We start from the raw sequence: 16,944 nt of genomic DNA, 5'->3' as shown, positions 1-16,944 counted from the left end.
AGAGGAATTCTAAGATATTCTTGAAGTAACTAAATGACTACAATTCAAGAAATGTGATTTTATTTCTAAATTAACCTTTCAGATGTGTTGATATACTGAATCTGTTTCTCCATTTTGAACTGTTTCTTTCATGGTTTTGTCTACAACGAAATGTTTGTTTGCCCATTGGGTAGTAAGGAATAATCCTCTTGCTTTCTATAAAATGTTTCTAGAAAGACATATAATATAAAATTATTGTTTTGTGTGGAACTCCATCAAAAGTAATAACTGAAATGAATTAATTCTTTTCTAGATTACATTAGAAAGTTAAACATATAGAGCACTTATGAATATTTTCATATATCTGATAATCAGCATTCATGCAATTTTCTTCCAATTTTAGAAAAATATCAATTAAATATTATTTGAACAATAATAAGGAGGCTGAGCAAGGAAATGACAATGAACCTAAATGAAATTATTGTGTCTATTCTATTGACACTTAAGGATATAAAGAATGAATAAAATTTATCCTTCACTGGAGTTTACATCTTATGGGAGAAGACAGACAATAGTCAAGTAAATATATAAAATATGGGAACTAGATACATAGCTCAAGGATTAAAGGTATTTCCTTGCAAAGACTAGTGGCCTGGCTCAATTCCTCCACATATATCCAAATACACAAAGTTGTGTGTACCTCTGGAGTTCATTTGTAGCAGCAAGGGGTACTTGCATGGCCACTATCTCTCTTTCTCTCTCTCTCTCTCTTTCTCTCTCTCATTAATAAATATTTGATAAATAAATATTTAAAAATAAATATGTAATATGGTACCTACAAGGGCTTAAGAGAATTAAAAAGAAGAAAACAGGACCAACTTCATGAGCAAATGACCTCTGCAGTTGTATAAACCTCATGCTCAGAAGGATAAACAATTGGAAGTTAAAACCCTGTTGCTGCATTAAAATTCACATTTTATTTTTGAATATGGGTTTGTAAGTAAAGTCTGATGGGACAATGAGGCATGTGATGGACACATGAAACTGCCCCTCTCTTCAGTGTCTCCACAAGTCCTCATCCAGAATCTCCTTGACACACTTACATGCCTCCCTGTTTCCACAAACCAGCATGTACCCTATATGGCTCTTCCAATACATGTAATTATTTGTTCTCACCACCTTGACAACATAACAATTTCAGGGAAGAGGATTTATTTTTGTTCACACAGTCCCTCACCAAAAGAAAGGTATGGTGGAGTTCCTGACAGTTCATAGTTGTGGTAGTGGAAACATGAGGCAGATCAAAAGCAGAGAAGTAAATTGAGCCAGAGCTAGAGCTAGGCTAAAATTCTAAGGCCAGCCTCCAACAGTCTACTTTCTCCAGTGAGATCCTGCACCTCCTAAAAGAGTACCACCACCTGGGAAGAAAAACAAATGAGGTTATGGAAGTCATTTTATATACAAAGCATAATATCCAGATATGGACCAAAACCCAATTGTCATTATTTCCATCCATTGCACTCACTATGTCTTTTGCCTTTAGATTCATATTTCCCCTTCTTAAAAATGTTTTCCCTAGCAGAGCATGGTGGCACATGCCTTTAATCCCAGCATTCGAGAGGCAAAGGTAGGAGGATCGCCATGAGTTATGAGTTTGAGGCCACCCTGAGACCCCATAGTGAATTCCAGGTCAGCCTAGGCTAGAGTGAGACCCTACCTTGAAAAAAACAAATGTTTTCCCTGAATGCCATATTTTTGTTTATTAGAGAACATTTGGACAGAATAGGTGATCACTGGCCAAAAACATGGAGTCTAAAACTCCAAGCTTAGTTGAGATACCTTTCCACTTGCCTACCTGCTGTATGACTTTGGAAAAGCCACTTACCCTGTCTGGACCTCAGAGCTCCCATCAGTCTTAGATGTTCAAGCCATTTTTTCACCATAGTGTTTGAAGGCAACATATACACTCTAAATAAAATACATTTTAAGTAACTAAAAAGAGAAAAAAATCATATGTAATCCCACCACACTGGCATAACAAAATCACTTAATGATATTTCTCATAGTTAAATACAGTATCTTCTTTCTTCTCCTTCATTCCTCTACCTTAACTACCTCCAGCCCCAGAGCCAACACCATGTAGAATAAGAGTGCATGAGTTAGCTTTCTACCACTGTAACAAATACCTGAAATGAACTTCAAAAGGGGAAAGATTTTGGAGGTTTCAGTCCATGATCCAGTTGGCCTGCTGGCTTTGGGCCCATGGTAGAAAGATCTGGTAGAAGAGGCCCATTCACTTAACAGCTGGTATGGAAGAGACTGAGTCAAAAAGATTAGAGTCCCCCAATGGCCTAAGACTTTCCAGGAGATACTTCAGATACTTCCTAATGGCACCACCCTGGAGTGGGGGATAAGCAGGTAACACTTGAGGGAACATTCCAGATCAAACTATGACAAACAGCAATTGAGTTGGACATAGTACTAAGCCATCCTGTAAAAATAAGACATATGTACATATAATATGCATATATATTAAAATACATAAAATTGAAGATCATCATGTTAAGTGAGTTAAGTAAGATTCAGCATTTTTTTTTTAATGTATGGAAAGAGACATAAAAATAGAACAAGGACCATTCAGGAAGAGAAGGGAGTAGGATGTGGTAAAAGAGGGTAACTGGAAGATGAATATGTGTGCAATGTGTATGTATGAAATTGTCCCAATGAAACTCATTATTTTATGCAATTAATACATGCCAAGTCATAAAAACATATAAAAATTCATCTTCTTAGAAATATATCTACTGATTTTCAGAGGGCAGATGCAGAAAATACCTTTGACAAAGGTGTAAATTATTGCCAAAGCCTAGTTGACAAAGTGTCTAGGACAAATGGTCCCAATTGGTGAGTGTCTTGGTCTATTTGAACTGCTACAACAAATTGACATAAATGGGGGTGGGACTTAGGGTCAAAGAAATTTTCTTCTCACAGTTCCTGATATTGAATTTCTGAAATCAAGACACTTGCCAGTCCTTGTCTAGTGAGCTCTGTTCGTGGCTCACAGATGGTGCCTTCTGATACATCATGGTGAAAGGGGCCATGGACTCCTGGATGTTGCAAGCTGTTAAAAGAGCACTCACTAATCCCACTGGCAAGCGCTCACTGGTGATTGGGCTTCAACATAGGAACTGAAGAGGGATGAAGGCACTGGAACCACATGGGAGGAGCACCTGCCGCACCAGCCAGCCAGTAGGACGACTACATGCACTGCACACATGCAAGTCTTGAAGGACGCTTCCTTCACCCATGTAATTTTTTTGATCACTTATCTTTAAGAAATAATTAGATAGGCATGGAAAGGCAAGAATATAATTCATCTGGCTACATCTTAGTGCATAATAGAAAATGTTAGAAACCCTTGAATATTCATTGTAAGGCATTAAGATTACGGTACATGTAAAAGAAGCACCATATGATCATTGTGAAAGATGAAGTAAATATATATAGGTTGAAATTTAAAGACATTAACTATTTGTAGTAAATAATTAAAAAGAAATAAATTAAACATAATATAATCCTAATTAAGGGAACATATGTTTATAATGGCATATAAATGTCCAGAAGAACACTTACTAGATTATATACTGTAGTAAGTGGAGAGATTCTTAGAACTATCAGAGTGATCATTTTAGCATCATCATTATACTCTCAGCATCATTATCATCATCATTTGGGGAACATACCATGTATCAGAAACTAAACTAGGCAATTTACAAATCAGACCTCATTAGGTCCCTATGACAACTCAGTGTTAGGTATAATTATGCAGACTTTAAATATGGGGGGGGGGAGTAAGGCACAGAAATGAAACTCAGCCAAGAGTCTTATAGTTAATGAGTTGCTGAGCTGGACTCAAGAAGCCCTGCCTTACCCAAAAGCTCCGACTCATTCCAAAATATCATCACTATATAAAATATATTCCTCAGCTTCAAAAGAGCAAGCTTATAGCCTAATTATGAGAGAAAGTAAATATATGCAATTGAGAAGGATGATGGTAAAAATAATGATAATGACTAAGATTTACTTAGTGATTACTGTTTACCATACTATATCTTAAGTGTATTGTATTTAATAAAATGTGAACTTCACAGCACCATTGCCTTGTGTCCTATTGTTAACCTACTTTACAGAATAGAAAACCAAGGCCCCACAAAAGGGCAGGAAATTTCCTAAGATCACAAATTTCAGGATCTCAATGTTTAGCAGCTCACATGCTCACTCAAAGTGCAGTAAGAAAAGCCGGGCATGGTGGCACATGCCTTTAATCCCAGCATTCAAGAGGCAGAGGGAGGAGGATCACTGTGAGTTCAAGGCTGCCATGAGACTACATACTGAATTCCAGGTCAGCCTGGGCTTCCCAAGAAGTTCTAGACTTAGTCTGCAGCTGGATATGTCAGGCAAAAGGCACATTTCAGATAGGATACCACACTGGAGCTGTAAGGAACATGATGAAGAGCATCTGGCTGTAGATTCAAGTTATCCAGAGTTGCTACAGGAGGTAAGTTTTGAAAGCTAGGCCAGAAGCAGGCAAGCAAGACCTTTGAATGGCAGGCAAAAGAGTTTGTTAGTAACCAAATTCTTTTTTTTTTTAATTTAAAATAGTATTTTATTTATAATAAAATCTGAATATTTGTAACCCTTAAAATTTCCTAATTATCATGCTAACATCATTGTGATCAAGAAATACACTGTGCTATGTTTGGCTTTTGAAATTTCTAGGAACTTGCTTTTTTTTAAATATTTTTTTATTGAAAACTTCTATACTTACAGACAACAAACCATGATACTTCCCTCTCTTCTCCTTACCTCCCCTCCCCCACTTTCTCCTTCATAACTCTGCTCTTTGTCATATCACTTCCCTTTCTCCATTAGTCTCTCTTTTAATTTGATGTCATCATCTTTTTCTCCTATTATAAGGGTCTTGTGTAGGCATAGCTAGGCACTGCTAGGTCTTGGATATTGAGGCCAAATTCTATCTGGACAATTGTACGTAAGTAGTGGTACACTTCCTTTGGCTCTTACATTCTTCCCACCACCTCTTCCACAATGGACCCTGAGCCTTGGAGGGTGTGAAATGTTTCAGTGCTGGACACTCCTACATCCCTTCTTCTCAGCACTATGTTGCCTTTTGGGTCATCCCAACGGTCATTGCCATCTGAAAAGAGAAGCTTCTCTAACCAGAAGTGAGAGAAGCATTAATATATGAGTATGAACATTAAGTATAGTGCTATCAGGGCAATTTAATAAGAGTAATATATGCATTTATCCAGACAAGGGCAGGCTGTATAGCCTAAGGCTCATGACCTCCCCTGCCATAGGCTTTTGACTAGGTTTTCAGTACTAGGCATGTATTCCTTCCCATAGAGTGGACCTTCAGTCCAATTAGAGAGCAGTTGGTTTCCCCCAGAGCAGACATGCACTATTACACTCGTTCAGTCATTTGGCCTGTCTGGCCAAACTTGAGGTTTCCAATGTCCATCGTTTTCACCACTGATGACTTCTGTCTCCCATAAGACTGCATACAGTGCAGCTTTTTCCAGCTTTTAGTTGGCTGGGCTATGGAGAGAATGTTTTCTGCTCAGCACCAACTTGATTTTTCAGTGACTTTGCAGCTCAGGCATGTGAAATCTTCAGCCATAGGGTCTTACCATCTCTTTCTCTCAGACAACCAAGGGCCTTGGAAATAGCCTGTAACATTTTGCAGGCAACAGGGACCTCCATGGCCAACAACTCGCTGCAAGATATCCCATCCTAGGCACTGAAAACTTTTTAGTAACAATCTATAGCTTCTGGATGTGCCATTATTTAAGAAAGTAGATTTTCATATGTCTTATTCAAAATATTTTGAATTTTGATTGACCCTCTCCCCACTACTTTTCTTTTATACAATCTCTTCCCATGACCTCACTTAGCCCTTTCCCCTCCCTGCAATCTGTTCTTCTACTTACATATATACAATACCATCCTATTAAGACCTTCCCTCTCCCCCCTCCCTTATTGCCTTTTTCTATCTTATGGGCCTCTGATACTGATTTTTGGTCCCAGATCATACACAAGTCTACACATTTGTAGCTAGGATCCACATATAAGAGAGAACATGTGACGTTTGGCTTTCTGGGCCTGGGTTACCTCACTTAGTATAATCCTTTCCAGATCCATCCATTTCCCTGCAAATTTCATTTTTCTTTACCACTGAATAGAACTCCATTGTGTAGATGTACCACATCTTTATTATCCATTCATCTGTAGATAGATATCTAGGCTTGTTCCATTTCCTAGCTTTTGTGAAAACAGCAGCAATAAACATGGTTGTGCAAGAATCTCCAAGGTAGTGAGAAGAGTCATTAGGATATATGCCTAGGAGTTCTATAGATGGATCATATGGCAAATCTATTTTTAGCTGCCTCAAGAACCTCCACACTGATTTCCACAATGGCTGTACCAGATTACATTCCCACCAACAAGAAGGGTCCTTCTTTTACCACATCCTCACCAACATTTATTGTCATTTATTTTCTTGATGGTATCCATTCTGACAGGAGTGTGATGCAGCAATTGGATGGAATGTTCTGTGGATATCTGTTAGGTCCATTTGTTCCATGATATCATTTAATCCAGGTGTCTCTCTGTTTATTTTTTGCTGGGATGACCTGTCACTTGATGAGAGTGAGGTATTGAAGTCTTCCACTACAATTGTGTTTGATGTTATCTGTTACCTTATGTCTAACAGTGTTTATTTGATTAAACTGGGAGCCCCCATGCATATATGTTTAGGATTGTAATGCCCTAATGGAGTGTTCCCTTAATCAGTATAAAATGACCTTCTTTATCTTTCTTCACTAATGTTGATTTGAAGTATATCCTTTTAGATATTAGGATTTCAAATCCTGCTTGTTTCCTAGGTCCATTTGCTTGAAATACCATTTTCCATCATTTCACCCTAAGGCAGTGTCTATCTTTTATTGAGAGATGAGTTTCCTGGAGGCAACAAATGGCAGGATCCTGTCTTTTAACACAGTCTGCAAGCCTGTGTCTTTTGGGTGGTGCATTAAGGCCATTGATATTAAGATTTATTATTGAAAGACATACATTTATTCTTGCTGTTCTTCTTATTTTGTAGTGTTGCCTTTTTTCCCTTTACTTGTTTGTTTTAACTGTTATTTGAGTGTGGTTTATTTTTTCCTATTTCCTCCTGTGTGTGTTATCCTTTCTCTTTGGCATTAAGAATTCCTTCAGGTACTTTCTGTAGAGCTGGTTTAGTTGTCATAAAGTCCTTTAGCCTGTTTTTTGTTATGAAATGTCCTTATTTCTCCATCAATTTGGGTAGGTGGCTTATCAGGATAAAATAATCTTGGTTGACAGTTGTTATCTTTCAGAACTTGGAATACATCATTCCAAGCCCTTCTGGCTTTTAAAGTTTGTGTTGAGTAATCTGCAGTTATTCTGATGGGCTTGCCTTTGTAGGTGACTTGCTTCTTCTCTCTACTTTCAAAATATTTTCTTTGTTTTGTGTGTTTAGTAGCTTAATTATAACATGGCAAGGAGTGGTTCTTTCCAAATTTTGTCTGTTTGTTGTTCTAAAATCTTCTTGTATCTTCATTGGCATACCTTTCCCAATTTGGGGAAAATTTTCTTCTATGATTTGTTAAAAACACCTACTAGGCTTCTGGATTGAAATTATTCTCCATCTGTAATACCCTTAATTCTTGTGTTTGATCTTTTCATAGTGTCCCAGATATCTTGAAATTCCCATTCATACCTTACTATTAGCTTGTCTTTCTCTTTGTTGGACTGTATTAGATCTGCCACCTGGTCTTCTAATTTAGATATTCTGTTCTGTCCATCATCCATCCTACTGGAAAGACTATCCACAGAGTATTTTATTTCATTGAATGTATTCTTCAGAGCCAGGATTTCACCCTGTTTTTTCTTCAGTATTTCTATTTCCTTACTCATGTCTTGTAATAACCTCTTTATTTCATTAAGCTGCTTTCCTGTGTTCTCTTTCACAGCACCTGAGGAAATGAAATAGCAAGGGGTCAAGGAAGCCACCCTACATCACTGTACCTGAGGGAAACACTCTCGTGAAAGAAGAGTAGAGGCTTCTTGACAAAACAAACAATGAGAAAAGGTGTAGCTGGATCCATCATAGCATAAGGGGAGGGAAAAAGGAAGTGTAAGGGATTCCCAGCTCTGGGCACCCCTCCCATCCCAGCAGGAGGCTTTGCTAATAATAAAACCAGTTACTTCGCTTTCTCCAACTGTCCAGGGACTGCCAAGCCTTTGTTTGCTTTAAGGAAGGTAACCCCCACCCCCATTCCATCTCCTTCTCCTTCCCCTACCAAGCATCATCAGAGAGGGGATGAAAGAATATTAAAGGATAGAATTGATTTAAAAAAATCTCTTAGGGACAGGTCTGAGAAGTGCAGTTAAACTGGTTGCAAATCAAGTCCTTTCCTCTTTTTTCTATTTCTTTTTTTTTTTTCCTTTTTATTGACAGCTTCCATACTTGCAGAAAATAAACCATGATAATTCCCTCTCCTCCTCCACTTTCCCCTTCACAGATAAACACTCCATCATATCCTGTCCTTCTTTCCATTAGTCTGTCTTTTGTTTTGATAACATCATCTTTTTCTCCTATTAGGAGGGTCTTGTGAAGACAGTTCTAGACATTGTGAGGTCATAGATACCAAGGGAAATTTCTGTCTTGTCAATTGCATTGTAAGCAGTCCTAACCTTCCCTTAGCTCTTACATTCTTTCCACCACTTCTTCTGCAATGGACCCTGAACCTTGGAAGGTGTGATAGAGATGTTTTACTGTTGAAAATTATTCCATCTTGTCTTCTTAGCACTATGGTGCCTTTTGGTCATCCCAATTGTCACCACCATCGGAAAAGAGAAGCTTCTCTAACCAAAAGTGAAAGTAGCATTAGTACATGGGTATGAATATTAAGTAAAGTGCTTACAGGCTTACAGAGCATTTTGGTGAGCAACATATATGCATTTATGCAGACAAGAGCAGGCATTACACTGCTAATGCTCATGACCATCCCTGTCATAGGCTTTTGGTTAAGTTTTCAGTACCAGGCATATATTCCCTACCATAGTGTGGGTTTCTGGGCCAATTAGAGAACAATTGGTTTTCCCCATAGCAGACATGCCACTATTGCACCCATTGGCTCATTTGGCCTGGCTGGCCTAACTGGAGGCTTGCAGTGTCCACTGCTTTCACCACTGATGGCTTCTGTCTCCCATAATGCTGCATTCAGTGCAGCTTTTTCTAGCTTTCTGTCAGCTGGTCTACAGGAGATTTTCAGCTCAGCATTGGTTTGATGTCTCAATGGCCTTGCAGCCCAGGCATGTGTAGTCTTTAGCAATAGAATCTTACCATCTATTCCTGGTGGGAAAACAAGAGCCTTGGCAACAGCCTATAATTTGGAGGCATCAAGAACCTCCCTGGCTGTTGCAGTCAGGTTTTCAATGCTGGTAGAAATCACCCAACCAAGAGCAAATTGTGGGGGAAAAAAAGAGGTTTATTTTGGCTTACAGGATCAAAGGGGAAGCTCCACAATGGCAGGGGAAAATGATGGCATGAGCAGAGTGTGAACATCACCACCTGACCAACATCAGGTGGACAATAGCAACAGGAAAGTGTGCCAAGCACTGGCAAGGGGAGACTGGATATAAAACCCTTAAGCCTGCCCCCAATAATACACTCCCTCCAGGATATGTTATTTCCCAATTCTCTTTCAGATGGGAACCTAACATTCAGAACACCTAAGATTATGGGGGACACCTGAATCAAACCACCACACTGGCAACAGCTCCCTGGACGATTTTCCATCCCTAGCACTGAAATTTTTCTAGTCTATGGCTTCTGGGTGTGACATTATCCAAAAAAGTAGGTTATCATGTGGCTTATTCACAATATCCTGGATTTGTATTACCTCTCCCCCCGACATTCCTTTTACTCAATCTTTTCCTCTGATCTTGCTTAAGCTATTCCACACACAGTAATCTGTTATATACGCTACCATCCTCTCAAGTCCACCCCACTCCTCTCTCCCATATAGCCCTTTTCTAGCTTACTGGCCAATTACCAATTTTCATTCCAACTCACACACAGGTCTGAACATTTGTAACTAGGATCCACATATGAGAAAAAACATGCAATGTTTGGCTTTCTGGGCCTGGGTTACCTCATTTAGTATAATCCTTTCCAGATTCATCCATTTCCCTGCAAATTTCATGACTTCATTTTTCTTTATGGCTGTATAGAACTCCCTTGTGTAAATATACTACATCTTTATTATCCATTCATCTGTTGAAGGACATCTAGGCTGGTTCCATTTCCTAGCTATTGTGAACAGAGCAGCAACAAACATGGTTGTGCAAATATCTTTAAGGTAGTGAGAAGAGTTCTTAGGATATATGCCTTGGAGTGCTTTAGCTGGGTCATATGGTAAATCTACTTTTAGCTGTCTCAGGAATCTCCACACTGATTTCCACAATAGCTGTACCAGGCTACATTCCCACCAGTGATGTTGAAGGATTCCCCTTTTTCCACATTCTCACCAATATTTATTGTCATTTATTTTCTTGATAATAACCATTCTGACAGGAGTGAGATGGAATCTCAAAGTAGTTTTAATTTGCATTTTCCTGATGGCTAAGGATGTAAAACACTTTTCAGATGTTCATATGTAATCTGTATTTCTTCTTTTGAGAATGTTCTATTAAGTTCCATAGTCCATTTTTAAAAGTGTTGATGGATTTCTTATTGTTTAGTTTTTTTTGAGTTCTTTGTATATTCTGGATATTAATCTTCTGTTAGATATATAGCTGGCAAAGATTTTCTCCCATTCTGTAGGTTGTCTCTTTGCTCTATTCACAGTGTCCTTTGCTGTATAAAAACTTTGTGATTTCTCAAGTCCTTTGATTTAACATGAGCAGGCTGTGGCTGCTTCATCCAACAAAGTGAGGCAGAAAGACATGATGTGACTTTATGAGCTATATCCCAAAATTCATCTTAAAGGAAACCTACTGGCCACCACATGGAAAGTACGACTACTCTAAGGCCTCCATTCTGGAAAGGGCCCCTGTAGGCATCCCAATGAACTGTCTCAAGTGAGCCCAGCCTTCTGTCTTCCCCCAAAAAAAAACACCTCAACTAATGAGTGGCATCTTCCTGAGTCCCCCAATCCAGGTCATGTACTTATTGCATTGTCCCAGGCCAATAGAGGTAGAAATTTGTTCAGCTGAGTCCTGCATGGATTTCTGACCCACAATATCAAAGTGATTTGTCACATACATAATTTATCAGAGATCAGGACACTTTGAGCATGCAAGTTAGTGTTGATTATCATGTCAAAAGAAAACGAGCTTAATGATATTAATATATTATTATAATATTATTATTTTATTATATTATATTATTATATAATATTATTATATTATAATATATTAATGATATATTCTCCTGCCTATATCTTTTCTTGGTTTTTTATTTTATTTTAATGGCCACTACCCAGGGCAAGATATAGAGCTTTCGCTGCATCTACCATGTGTCTGCCTTGTCCTCCTTCCCAGACTCTAAGCTTCTGAAGGTAAGCACTACGTTAGTCTCTAGCATAAATCAGTTTTTGTCTGCTGTTGTACTTCATAAAGTGGAATCATACAATGAACTTGTCATAATTGTATCTATGAAAGTCATTTTCTAATTTTAATGTATGTAACAATAGCTTTATCTTTTACATTTCTACATAGAATTCCATTGTGTGAATATACCATGATTTATTTATCCATTCCACAATGAGGATTTGGTATAACTATTTTTATTGTGGGGCAAGCCCAATAGACTAGCCTTTTTTGCTGTTGTTGTTTTATGAGAGAGAGAGCAAGAGCAAGTTAGAGAGAGAATTGGCGCACCAGGGATCCAGACACCTTCACTGAACTCCAGATGCACATGCCACCTTGTGTACAAGTGTACGCTTCCACATGTGTCACCTTGTGCATCTGGCTTATGTGGAATCTGAAGAGTCAGACATAGGTCCTTGGGCTTCGTAGGCAAGCACCTTAATTGATAAACCATCTCTCTAGTGCTGGGATAGCTATTTTGAGGACTGCTACAAATAATGTTGGTATAAATATCTTTTTGTGTCTTTTCATCTTTCAACTGACAACTCAATAAGGGTTTGTTTTTGTAGTTTCTTTTCCTGTTTTTGTTTTGAAATCATGCATTCATAGAATATGGTCACCTAATCAATTTTGTGAAGAATGTTTTTAAATTTCTACCAATATTTACTAACTTACCTGCTGGTTTTTTGCTTAGAGTAAATTCAAAGGGAGGGAAATTGTAAAGTACATCTGTGTTACACTTTATTGCCCTAAGTGAATTGCTATTAGATTCTACATTTACTGTCAAGAAGACCCTTTTTTATTGGCATCTCAGTTTGTATCCTGCAGGCAATCCATTGTTGTGACAGTCAATTTGTGAAAGAAACAATCCTTTCTCTTACAAAGTTTAAGAAACATGATAATGGCAGTGGAAGAGTTGGGTGTATGTTCCCAGACAAATAAGTTTTAGCAAGGAGTTTTCACAGAAATTAGATATGTGGACATTGATTCCTTTTAAGTGTTTTGTTTTGGTTTTTTGGTTTTTGTCAGTTGGACCATCTGAAAAATCTTGGTTCATTTTCAGAAGTACCTGAATCTTCTATTGAGATAGGTGACTTATTTCATCTAATGTGGGTTGGGTTTCTCATTGAAGATCAGACAATTGAATTCACTAATATAAAACAAAGCTGACCAGGAACTAAAGCTAACTAATTATGGTAAGAAAGTACTACACAAAAATGTCTGTTCAGCTGCAATACTTTTCAAAAATCCGCTCATTTATTTTTTTAACAAATATTTCTTTCTTGAGCTCCAAATATGGAACAGGAAGGGTCCATAAACTCAGGCACTGAGAAATCAGTAATGTCTACACAGGCTTCATGTTTAAAGTTAATAGAAAATTATAGCAACATAAATTAGATTGAGGGAGACATTGTCCTGCAGAAGAAACTAGAGAAAGAGACCTTGTGGCAAATCTCAAGGGATGATTTCAGTGCTTTCAGTTTATAATTCAAAGAAAAACATATGCATTCTGGGATGAAGAGATAGCTTAGCATTTAAGGTTTTTGCCTGCAAAGCCAAAGGTTCCAGGTTCAATTCCCAGAATCCACATAAGCCAGATGCACAGGTGGTACATGTGTCTGGAGTTTGTTTGCAGGGGCTGGAAGCCCCGGCATGCATGCTATCTCATTCTCTCTCTCTCCCTCTCAAAAAAATAAATGAAAAAATATGCATTCAAGTATGTATGGCAACATATATTTCAATGCCCTTCCTAATATAGACCATCAGCTCTATGACAGGCTGAACATAAGTGGCAGTGTATACCCCAGGTCCCTGCAGTTATTGAGTAGGGTGCTGTTTGCATTTCTATTGGGGCCTCTAGTTATGCACAGCCTCTCAGAGACCTCAGTAGACATATTTCCATTTTATATGTCTTACTTTTGAAGTTAAGAGCAGACTAAATCAATATTTCACATGTGAATACTTAATCCACAGCCATGGTGTTTTATCTAAATTTACACATTATGATCCTTCACAGAGCTGTAAACAGAGCTCTGGTTCATTACACTGGTAATGACTCTTCCCTGCTGAGAACATTTATTTCTATTTAGTTGTAAGACACAGGTTCATTCCTACTCATAAGCAAAGGAACCTCAGTTGAGTTGTTATCTGAGGTTTTCCAAAAGGCTTGTCTCAGAATACTTGCCCTCTTCAGCCTGTGAAGGTCTCTGAAGAGGCCAACATTGTAATTAGTTTTCATCCCAATATAATGATTTAAAAATCACCTAGCATGTGTCTGTCACATAAAAATGATGTATGAAGTTTGAATTGGAAGATAAAATCCCTTAATGTAACAAACTTATTAATGAGAACATTAAAATGTTAAGCTAGTATCAATCTAAATGAGATTGAATTATCATTTAAACTAACCATCCAGTTACCTAGTAGGAACCCAAGAGAAGGTGAAAGATAGCTCTTTTCCTAAAACCTTTTTTCCTTAAGACCACAGCCCATAGTATTACATTGAAGTTGAAGTTGGAATCATGACTCCTCAGGTATGTGCAATGAAGTCACCCATAGACTTAGAGCTTCACCTTTGATTTCCCAACTTCCCCACTTCACGTGCCATAAAACTGGAGAAAAAAAAAAAAAATAAGCAGCTGAATTTCCTCCAGGCACTGGATGATGGCTGCCACCTGGGTTATGCTGAAATAAACTGTAGATCCCATCTAAGCTCTGTGTGTGCTGTGATCTGTTAGTGCTGGCAACCAGACAAGACAAGGAATCTGCTGTGCCTGTGTTACGCAATGCAACTTCAAATTAAACACATTTCAAAGAAAGGAAGGCAAGCTGATCACTTCCTTAGTAAATGAAATTTAGATTATCATGACAGTACATTTGACATTCCACCATTATCACCTTTGGAGGAATCATCCAACAGACTGTTCATTGATTCTCGTTGAATGGGTGTCTTCCTTCAATAACGCTTGCATATCAATATGACATATGTGTGTATGTGCATGTATGTGTGTTGTTTTTGGTTCTATGATTCTGAGAATCCAACTCAGGGCTTCACCTGCTTAACATATACTACACACCTACCCCCAAAATATTTTAATGAAAAAAATCTTATAAGTCGATTTAAGTATTTTATCATTTTCTAATTAATATCAGTCTGCCCAAAATAATATAATTCTGTGATTGAGAACATTGAAGTAAGCTGCCAATTCATTTGACACAGACAAGAATTAAGCAAGTTGTTGGCGAATGTGACTGGACGCATTCCAGGACAGCAGGCTAGCTGGTGATGAACTTCTGCTCTGCAGGCAGCCACCTGAAGCCCTCCTGATCCTTTCACATCTTCACTGCGGTAACTCTGGGCAAATTGTTTAATTCTCTAATCTGTCTTTCGATACTGTATAGTAGGTATGATAATAATTCCTTCTGTGTGGTTGTGTTGAGGAAAATGGGGATTCATGATAGAGAACACTCTATCCTATGTGGCCACTAAATATTATTTTCCATTAGCACAGCATGGAAAAACATGCAGAATGACATTTTAAATCTCATGTCAAAGTCAAATAAAAATATAATTAATATGCCTTTACAAACCATTACATAGTTCTACTTTACTTCTTTCATTTATGACCACCAAGAATTCATTTCTATGTGTGGAAGGTTTCAAAGATATTCAAGAATGTTGTATGTGTAGAAAGTCATGTATTTTTCAGTCAGTTAAAGCTAAAATGAAGCAGAAGTTAAATTAGTAAATGATTTCTTTAATCATTTTTATATATAAAGACAGCCTAAAAATTCATGGATCACTTTTTTCACATTAGCAAAGATTAATTCTGACACTTGTAGGTTAATTAACATTAAGTTAATTTTCACATTCACAGAAACAAAGTTTGGAAACATTTCCTCTGCATCTAGGATTTCTCATAAAAAATTTAAGATTTAAAGCCGGGCGTGGTGGTGCACTCCTTTAATCCCAGCACTTGGGAGGCAGAGGTGGGAGTATTGCTGTTGAGTTCAAGGCCACCTTGAGAATTCAGAGTGAATTCCAGGTCAGCCTGGGCTTGAGTGAGACCCTACCTCTAAAAACCAAACCAAAAAAAAAAAAAAAAAAAAAATTTCAGGACCATTCACCAAGGTAGTCAAAAGAATCAGAGAAAGGACCATGATTCTTCAAAGGGCATACCTATATTTATCAGGTAAATAACTACTGAAAGGCATTGTTTTTCCATTTTATCTTGCCCTCTCCATGCCTGTGAACTGGTTTGATGATGGATTAATCTATATTTACCTTTTATACTCCAGGCCCATGGGTCACTATCTACAATTACAGCATGGGAGGATTCTCCCAGAGGAAGCATACACAATGTTTGAACCTGATTTATAACCACTAGCTTACACAGAATACAAGCTTCTGATCACTATGTGGCATGATTTCTAACATTCATTGATTTTCTTTGTCATGTATTTTCTGGTTGCTAAAACAACAAAAGCCTTAATTTACCTATTCTGAGCTCAAACTTAATATTTTAATATTTACATGAAATGGTCATCATCTTGCTAAGTGACTTAAAATCTAGTTCACTCATTTAGAAGTTAAGGCATCCAGTTTCATTAATTTTTAATTATATAATACATATTTTCTCACACATATATAATCTAGATTAATTTGTTATTGTTATTGAGAATTTAATACATGAACATACTATAATTTGATCATAATCCCTTGTCATTACCTTCTTTTGTGCCCCCTACTCTTCTTCCAATGAACCCTGTCCTCTTTCCAAAGAGCCTATTCTTTTTTTTTTCTTTTCCATACTCTACGTCAAAATGTAGATGGACTCAATAGTGAGAAGATCTTGTGGAAGTAACAACATCCATTCTGAGGTTATGAATGCACCCATCAATTTATATCTGGAAAATAGTTCCCCAAAGTTCACCTCTCTACAAGGCTGCTCTTACATTTTTGTCCTCTTTTCTATAATGTTCCTTGAGCCTTGGAGGGTATGATAGACATGTCTCATTTAATTCTAAGTTCTAAACAGCCACTTATTTTCAGTATTTTGATGAGTTTTGAGTCTCCCCAGTATCCACAGTCATTTCCTAAAAGGAGCTTCTCTGGTAAGCAGTGAGAGCAGCACTGATATTCTTTCCACCATCCTCTGCAATGTTCCCTGAGCCTTTGTGGGTGTGATAGAGATGTCTCATCCAGCGCTGAGCATTTAACTGTTATTTCTTCTCAGCACCTTCAAGTGTTTTGGATCTCCCTAGTTG

The sequence above is a fragment of the Jaculus jaculus genome, chromosome 2 (assembly GCF_020740685.1).
Source record: "Jaculus jaculus isolate mJacJac1 chromosome 2, mJacJac1.mat.Y.cur, whole genome shotgun sequence".
Taxonomy (NCBI): domain Eukaryota; kingdom Metazoa; phylum Chordata; class Mammalia; order Rodentia; family Dipodidae; genus Jaculus; species Jaculus jaculus.
The sequence above is the reverse complement of the archived record's forward strand: the minus strand, read 5'-3'. Positions refer to the sequence as shown.